This window comes from Barbus barbus, assembly GCF_936440315.1.
Source record: "Barbus barbus genome assembly, chromosome: 25".
Taxonomy (NCBI): Eukaryota; Metazoa; Chordata; class Actinopteri; order Cypriniformes; family Cyprinidae; genus Barbus; species Barbus barbus.
The window spans coordinates 30,476,439-30,486,039 of NC_136753.1; the positions used below are offsets into that span (position 1 = coordinate 30,476,439).

Here is a 9,601-nt window from a genome sequence, read left to right on the forward strand (position 1 = left end):
ACACACACCTCCAGCAGAGCCGCCTGGTACAGGAAGGCACTAGTAAAGGCTGCAAGAACGAAGCTCTCAATATATCTGACACCAAACCCCATCCAGCTTAACCCGTGGGGCAAATAAACAACAGACGTTACAGTGCATGTCTGAAGAAGAGCAGATGTGTGAGAACCTCCAGACTGATAATGAAACTTCAGAAACCAAAGCCACACTTGAGATTCACACCGTCGCCGTTATGGCTTAAGAATCTCACAGTCTCGTCATCAGGATCTTCACACGGTTTAACGTGTTTTAACCCTGCACAAAGGAACGTCCCACACTTGTAATTTTCAGGTTTAGCAAAACTTTCCAAGATCAAATGTTCCAGGAATCACAAGCTGCTTTAATGCCTTATCAAAGTCGCAATAAAACTGAAGTAGCGACAGATGATTGTGACGTGGATCTGAGTGCAACAGATTATCAAAAAAGAACAAATGTTGGGCGGGGCTTGGTTCTGTGCATCAGTTGTTGATTGGATGTTCGGATGTGGGCGTGGCTCTCCAAAAATGTATGCAGATGAGCGTGAGCTTGTAGTGATGGAGTATAAGAGCATGAAATGATTGGAGAAATCCTGCATGTGTCACCAGAGAAGAAGAAGATCCGGTTATGATATTCTCGATTAAACATTACTGGATTAAAACCTTTTTTTAAAAATGAAATTGTTCACAATATTATCTATAACATGCATTTTTTACATTTCATGCCAACTTTATCTATTTGCTTTGTACAGCCACAGAAAAATCCTCAAATTGTGTTTCGTTTCTGAGGGAAACAGTTAAAAATGTAGAGCAAGCACGTTAACTAGGGAGAAGAAATTGCTTTTTGACTTGCATTTCAGAAGACTGAAGAAACCAGAATGGATTGATATGGCAACACTTCCACAGACACACAAGAAAATAAACCATAAATGAGCAAATACCCAGAGCAAACCAAATTTGACCCAACTACCCCAGAAAAGCTCATATTATGTTGTACAAATACACACGTTCACATGGAACAACAAATATAAGAAGGGTTCATTCACATCACTTCTGTCTTTGAGACGAGAACCACAACACTGAGGCCGACTGTTGTCTGACTGACGTGCAGACAATCAAAAAAATCATCTAGATCTCAATTTAACATTGAGTTCAGTGGACTAAAGCCTTAAAAATATGTCACTGCTTCAGTCAAATTGAAACCATTAAAATGCATGTAATCTCACTTTAAGAGTCGCATTACCCCACCAACACGAGACACTTTCACACCGGTTTACCACATTTGTGAAGGATTTACAGCACAAACTTGCTGTAAGCCTGTTGAACTTGCTCAGTTTGTGAAATACCAGCATAAAGAAATTGATGACCCTTAAACCTCATCAGATCGGACTCGTGTGTTCTTATCAGAATTACATAACTAATGACATTTGTCCTCGATGCAATATGAGAGAGAGAGAGTAAAAATTATGATGAACTGTATATATTACCTCACATTATGTTTCTGACTAAAGATGCATGGTTAGTCTGCATTAGAATCAACGCTGACGTTCAATATTTTGTGTAACTGCAGCAAACTGGGAAATGCATGCAATCTCTGAAGCACTTGTGTGTTTTGGCTCATGTTCTCCCAACAACAATGCAAGGAAAAGTCTTCTACAAAGTCACTTCGGCACCAGCAGCTTCCTCACAAACACAGTTAGTGGCCCGGCCCGTGAGGTCACTTCCTGTACAGGATGTAAGGCTGTATCTGATTGGCTGAGAGGCTCATTAATAGCCCTCACGTGGGGCAGAAACATATGTAATATACACACGGTCTGATGGGTAAAAGTCACATAAGACTGCACAACATCAACCACCTCCTACGTCAGACTTTGGTCACGACTAACAGCGTTCTGACATCCTTTTGACACATAAAACTAAAAAGCCCTTGTGCTAATGTGGGCAATGTTTGCCAGGAAAAGGAAAAACTAATTGTGTCTGTCGTGGCTCAGTAAAGTAAAGGAGATTTGTGACCCTGGACCACAAAACCAGTCTTAAGTGTCAATTTTTCCAAATAAATAAAATTACCTTTCCATTGATGTATGGTTTGTTATGATAGGACAATATTTGTCTGAGATACAACTATTTGAAAATCTGGAATCTGAGGGAGCAAAAAAATCTAAATATTGAGAAAATCTCCTTTAAAGTTGTTCAAATGAAGTTCTTAGCAATGCATATTACTAATCAAAAATGAAGTTTGAATATATTTACGGTAGGAAATTTACAAAATATCTTCATGGAACATGATCTTAATATCCTAATGATTTTTGGCATAAAAGAGAAATGGATAATTTTGACCCATACAGTGTGTTGGCTATTGCTACAAATATATCCCAGCGACTTGAGACTGATTTTGTGCTCCAGGCTCACATTTGTGTGCCACTTGCTCTTCAGAGCGATGTAGATACAGTTTATTGCAAATGTGTTTTTTGTGTTGCATTGCAAAAAACTTGCTGCAGCACGGCATCTGTAAACCTGCAGCAGATGCATTCATGCACGGACACACACACAGTGTTTTAATCTCATCCGCCCACATTAAACTGTAAAACACGCTGTAAACAGGTCTGTGCCCAGATTAAACTCGCGCTGTAATACCGGGTCATGGTTGAACTCGACGTCTGCAGCAAACGCAGCGCATGGATTACACAGCCGCATGTGTTTGTGAAAATCCAGAGACGCTGCACTGCTCAGAAAACACCTTTTGGTGTCAATCACCATGTGCGGAGCATATTAATTCATAAAGTCTGTTTTACCCAGCCTGTTAATATCACATGAGTAACAATCTCATTTCTGCTGCTGGAATTATTCAATAGCACAAACTCACATGATAACACCACATCAAAACACACACACTCCCAAATCAACAACATCAGAGGATCATCATGGGATATAACAGTCTCCACACTACGGTTTACAGCTAATAATGAACTAACGGCCTTATCACACCAAGACAGATATTCAGTGCGATAAACATGAACGGCTGTTAATGCATCTGTTCAGACTGAAACGAACATATGCATGCTGTCAATGCGACAGATTTTTACAAAGAGGAGATGCAATCGCTTTCCATCACACTGCAAAGAAAACTAGCCTTTGGTCACATGCTCAGAAATGCTGCTGTTACATAAAACCACAACCTGGTGGCGCTGTATTTAGTATTTAACTAAGCGACAGTGAATAGCAGAGAAAGATCTGGATCTGGATCATGGTGTTGTTTGATAAAAATCTAGCGAATACAAAAATCTGAATTACGCATTTGAAAACATGCAAATACTGTTTGACTCTTCGTAACTTACGTAGCATTTTGTGTCTTGGAGTAACCAGGATATTTCTGCTTTTCTAAATGTTTCTTTTTCTAATTAGTCTCTTTAGGCCCCTCCCTTTTTTTTTACATATTGAGAAAATAGCATGCAAAAATTGGACAAACCGGACAAACCGGTTTTATCAGTTAAAGCCGAAATGAAACAAAATTAGCGACAAATGATTGGCTGTTGAGATGTGGGCGTGGCTTTCAAACCAGAGGCGGGGCTTAATGTGAGCTTGCAGCTGATTGTAAGAAAGGGGCGGGGTTTTAGTGAACAAATGATTGGCAGATGTCACCAGAGAGAATCTGTCATTTCACAGAAATAAAATTACAATATATGCATCGATTAATTGTTCACAATAAGATCAATGCATTGTGAATTTATATTTCATGCTGACTTTAAAACGAGGGACCGTCTGCAGCGGAGTAGATGAAATGCATCTGTCAGTGTGAATGAATGCATGCAGGACAGCGCCGCAGGTACACACGACACGCATGACGGAAAACTGCCAAGCAGATCAGAACTCTTCCTCCAGCAGACGAAGGGTGTGGACCGTCTCCAAATCACACACACGTGTACCTGAACACTTAATAAAGCCTTTAAAGGTTGCAAACTCTCACTAATGCACCTGATGAAAGCAGAAGCTCAAATGCCAGCGAAGCCTTGCTGTTTAAAGGACAGCCCTGTATAATCCTGAGCAGACATCTCCATTTAAAATGAGGAACATTCTTGAGCGAGGCTCTCTCAGACAGGCATGTCAATAATAAAGAAGTCAAATAACACAAAACAGCCCGTTAAAGACCTGTACGAGGAAAAGGAACTGCAGCTCATGCAACTGATAAACACTTTGTTTTGATGCTGGTTTGTTTGGGAGCCAAAGAGAAATAATAAATCACGAGTGATTTTAGCTGAGCTGAACATCAAGAGTCTCTTTCTCCATTAAAAACCCCACAGTTTTGGGTCATTTACCCTGGTAAAACCAACACATTCTTTGAGGTACAATGTAAATATCATTAAAACAAGGTACTTCATCTCATACCAAAATACCACGGTATCACCACGGAGACTATACTTTTAACTTTGTTGACATTCCACAGATGTTTTATATGGAAACTAAACACAGGATGTGATGAAAATATCCACTTCTGATAGTCAAACCATTTAAATAACGAACCATAATATACAAATACAATATCAAACACCAGAAATAAGACCACATTAGTAGCTATTATTAACAACACAATTATTATCTGCAAGAAAAGCCAAATATGATTATATACATGTCCCTGCAGCACAAAAGCAGTCATGAGTAACACAGGTATATTTGTAGCAATAGACAACAATACATTGTATGGATCAAAATTATACATTTCTCTTTTATGACAAAAATCATTAGGATATTAAGATCATGTTCCATTAAGATATTTTGTAAATTTCCTACCATAAACTTCATTTTTGATTAGTAATATGCATTGCTAAGAACTTCATTTGAACAACTTTAAAGGAGATTTTCTCAATATTTAGATTTTTTTGCACCCTCAGATTCCAGATTTTCTAATAGTTGTATCTCAGACAAATATTGTCCTATCATAACAAACCATACATCAATGGAAAGATTATTTATTCAGCTTCAGATGATGCATACATCTCAATTCAGTTAAAAGTGACCCTTATGACTGGTTTTGAGCTCCAGGGACACAATTATGGTACAGTTCGACCTTCCGATTCAAAACTGCGGCGCGATTCGAGTCTGAACGCATCGAGGACAAATAACGGTCCCGCGGATCGATTTATTGATTAATCACAGATCGATACTCACACAGACAGACAACATCACCCGAACAACTCCGAGCAAACACAGCCGCAGCCGCAGCAGAAAGTACGCGAGCAAACCGACTCGTTTAACGGACACAAGCGTTCAGAAAGTTGCTGAGGAGCGAGAGGAACGACCTCCCTTCCTCCGCTCCCGTGTGTGACTCCGACAGCCGCCGAAGACGCGACAAACCGCGCTGTTCTCTCTAACAGTTTGAACGGATTCCCGGGAAACGCGTTGTAGCGGCAGAAACCGCCGGTGACGTGTACGTGCTACTTACTTACCGCGCGCGGAACGCCGTTATATTCCAAACGTTAATCTTGGGAAAGAGCGCTGATGAAGCGGCGGACGCTGGAGAGATCGGTCTCCGGTCTGAAGTCACGCCTCCTGGGCGGGGCCAGACATCCTGCAGGAAGTCACTCTCATCTTCTTCATGTCTGTCTGTGGAAATACATTCCGCTCGTGTTACATTCTAACATTCTAATGTAAATAGACAAAAGTACCATGGTAAGACCTTGTACCATGCTTTTTAAGGAAATTATATTAAATTGTACAAAAAAACTTTAGGAAAACACTGAAGAGCAACCTTATAAGTACCAAACGAAGCTGGAAAATAAAAGTAAAATCAATGCAACTTTAAACAAATATATTTTTAAAAGTAAAAGTAGTAATAAATAAATACATAAACCAAGTGCACGGAAATACATTTATATGGTAACCATTCATTTTCTGACTTCTTTCATTTATTCAACTTTATTTCCAGACTCGGTCCATTAGCAGGAGACAACAATACTAACAAAAGACAGTTATACCAATACTTCCTCATATTTCATCATATTTTGCGTTATTTTTGTGATTGTTTTCATTGTTAATAGAAACATTATCAGCTGTTTTTCTGTCTGCTGTTTTGTTGTTCATTTATTGATTGCCATGGTTTCAGAATGAACTACAGAACACAAGCAGATTAATATATAGTTAGGATACAGAAAGCAGTGCTTATAAAATAAAGAATATTCAACTTTTGCTACGTAGCACAGGTTTATTAACTTAAGATGAAATAGCTTGGATGTATTGCTATATTTGTTTTTCAAAAACGCTAAATAATGCTTTGCTGACTGAATTTGTTACAATGAATGTGAAATTCAGCCAGCAACATTAAAAGATTCATAATCAAGTAGCTTACTCATTCTTTTTTTATTATTGTGATCTAAGTAAATAAACCAATCAACACACCCTTAAAAAAACAGAAAATCAAATTATGGTTTATAAACTTCTACAAATCAGTCCAGAATAAAATCATAAAAAAAGGAAGCAAAAAAAAAAATCCTGTTATCTTTATCTAATTAAAAATCTTTATAGGTGATTTGGCTGGGTGACATCTATATTATTCTTTTAAATTAAAAAAAATTATTAAATATGACGGGCCTCCTTTCTGACACGTTGCCATTGAATTAAAACAATTAATATTTAATAACTTGATAAAAAATGAACAAAAACAGTGCTGGTTCCTATTAAAAAATAATAAGAAGAAATAAAAAAGTGTAAAAGAATAAGAAGGACATTGGAACATTGGTTTATTAAAATTGCAATGTCTGAACAGTGAAAGAAATTAAACTTTTCATGAAGCGGCATCTGCTCCATTTATTTCCCTTCTGAATTATGATATGGACCTTTTTAAAATAATTGAGAACAATGGAACAAAAACAATGCTGTTTCCTAAAGAAGAAGAAGAAAAGGCCAGGAATAGGAAGCTATGATAATTGTACAGTGACAGAAATGAACTTCTCTTAAATTTCAAAGGTGCTGATGAAGCTTTATTAACATCATTATACATGAAGAGTCATGAGACCAGTGTTTATCCAAATAAAACGGATGCAAGAGGGAAAACAGCATTTGATATTCTAACGGTCTCGCCACATATCCCTAAAAACTAGGGCAGCACTGTGTGTGTGTGTGTGTGTGTGTGTTTTGCACATCCTCTCAAGATGGTGACTGAGTGCAGCTCTCTTCAGTCTGTGCATTTTTGATAAGCATCATCATCATCATCATCATCATCATCATCCTCTTCCGTCTCCTTCTCTTCTGCTGGATAATGTGTGTGTCACAGACAGACGTTTCCCCGCAGGGAGAGAGAGAGAGAGAGAGAGAGAGAGAGAGAGAGAGTGACGGGTGGAGGAGACATTAGTGAAGAAATGACTGTGATTATGGGATGCATATTTCAAACACGCTGGTTCTTATTTGAAATATTGCAACTAGCCTGGAAAGAGATGGGTTCATGTTTGGGGTGGTGATGGCGCAGTGGATAAGACACATGCCTTTGGTGTGAGAGACCCGGGTTCGAATCCACTGTGAGACACCAATGTGTCCCTGAGCAAGACACTTAACCCCTAGTTGCTCCAGAGGCGTGCGACCTCTGACATATATAGCAATTGTAAGTCGCTTTGGATAAAAGCGTCAGCTAAATGAATAAATGTAAATGTTTGCAGCATCATCCCTGAAAGAGTCGGTTTGTCTGCTAACAGTGAATTATTTCATAAAATCTCAGCCTGATGCTGAAACTAGAAACACGCACGAATGGTGCTGCGTAAAATGTTCCATAACGCTGCTATTCATTCCGTCACCTGCGTCTCAAAAGTTGCTTTGCAGCGTATCGATCGGTTCTGCAGCTGAACAGGCCCGTGAGGGTCCAAACAGGCACTTCATCAAAGCGTCCCATCGAGATCTTCAGCATGTCAGCATGTCTTAAATCATGTCCATCTGCTTAAGCCCCTTCCAGACAATCCATTACAAATCGATTAGAGCCGCATCGATCGCAATTATACACATGCTTGTATTGTACTAGTGCTGATAGTAAATTGAGTTATGTCTGCACTGATCATAAACTACACTAAAAGCTTCCTCAATCATAATCTCGGCCTGAAATTCTGCTTTAACCACAGTAATCTTTCTCTTATATCTTCATTTCACTGAAGTGTTTTCAGAGCAGAACATGAAGACTGGACCGGAGCGCTACAACGACATGAACTGGGTTTGGTTCTGACACAAGCTCTTTGTCAGGTCAGATGAGAATATGAATCGTTAAAGATGAGTTGTACGTCTCCTCTCCAGCTGTCCTGGGCTCCTCAGAGATGCTCTCGGTTTCTGTTTGTCAGACTTCACGCAACTCTGAGCAGGTTTGGATTTTGGTTTCTTTATTTCTGCTGTGCAGTCAAAGCCAGCAGTGGTAAATTCTCATGAATAAATCACACTGCATTAACACAACACACACTCAACCGTAGACTTCATTCAGGACACCTAATCCACAATCTCATAATGCACGTTAGATTTTATAATCCGAGCAAACAGCTCTCTTCAGACAGATACTGTACACCCGTGACCATCTCTGCATAGTTGGTCGTGTTTACTAAGACCTAAGCAACTACTCTAAACAGATTTTCATTTGCAATTAAGATGATGTTTTTATTCAAAGATATTCACATTGCATTCAAAGTAAACATTTTATCAGTTTATGCATTTCCTGTGAATCAAAACTGTGTTCTACTGTTTGAGCTACAGGAATTAATACCCTAGCAACAGCCCAGAACTCCCTAGCAACAACCCAGAACTTCTTAGAAACGCCCTAGCAACAGCCCAGAACTCCCTAGGAACACCTGAATAACAACATAGAACCTCCTAGAAATGCCCTAGCAACAACCTAAAACTCCCTAGCAACTCATCAGCACACCTCACCTCCAGAGCGCTATTGTTTGAGGTATAGAAATTAACACCCTAGTAACACCCAAAACTCCCTAGAAACAACTCAGAACTCCCTGGCAACACCCAAGCAATGGCCCAAAACTCCCTAGCAACTCATCGAACACCATGCCTCATCTCTAATGCTCTGCTGTAAGACCTACAGGAATGAACACCCAAGCAACATTACAAAACTCCCTAGCAACAACCCAGAACTTCCTACCAACAACCCAAAACTCCCTGGCAACACCTGAACAACAACACAGAACTCCCTAGCAACAGCCTAGCAACAACCCAGAACTCTTTTACAACACCATAGCAACCCGTCAGAACACCTAAGCTACGGTGAAGTAAATATCATACGGCAGGTTTTGTTCAGAAAGTGTTCAGTCATACTTTATTTACTGAGCTTCATGAAGAGTTTTCAGCTTTGATTGAGCAGATAATAAAACCAAACCGCCTCTGATATTCATCTGTTAGAGCACAGTGACCGGTGTTGATCTGCAGGGACTGTGTGAAACAGCATCTGGTGTTATAATGTAGGCTTTCAGGGTTCACCTTGAAGCACAACACAAATGTGACAGAGCCGCCTCTCGCCAATCATCATCAGAACCGTCTCCTGTTTTTAATTAGTCTTCAGACAATCAGCACAGTACAGCTATTGTTACTGATGTCATTCAGATCTCCACGACTCATTCCAA

At 39.5% G+C, this 9,601-nt stretch overlaps 1 protein-coding gene across 1 annotated transcript in view; it reads right to left on the reverse strand.

Annotated features, from left to right (window-relative positions):
* LOC306845036 (protein phosphatase 1 regulatory inhibitor subunit 16B-like) overlaps nt 1-5,542 on the reverse strand; it is a 45,442-nt gene extending 39,900 nt beyond the window's left edge. The window contains exon 1 of the mRNA XM_079377551.1: nt 5,453-5,542. The gene's annotated coding sequence lies outside the window, so the exon portion shown is untranslated. The remainder of the gene's footprint in view (nt 1-5,452) is intronic.
* Between the last annotated feature and the right edge of the window lie 4,059 nt (nt 5,543-9,601).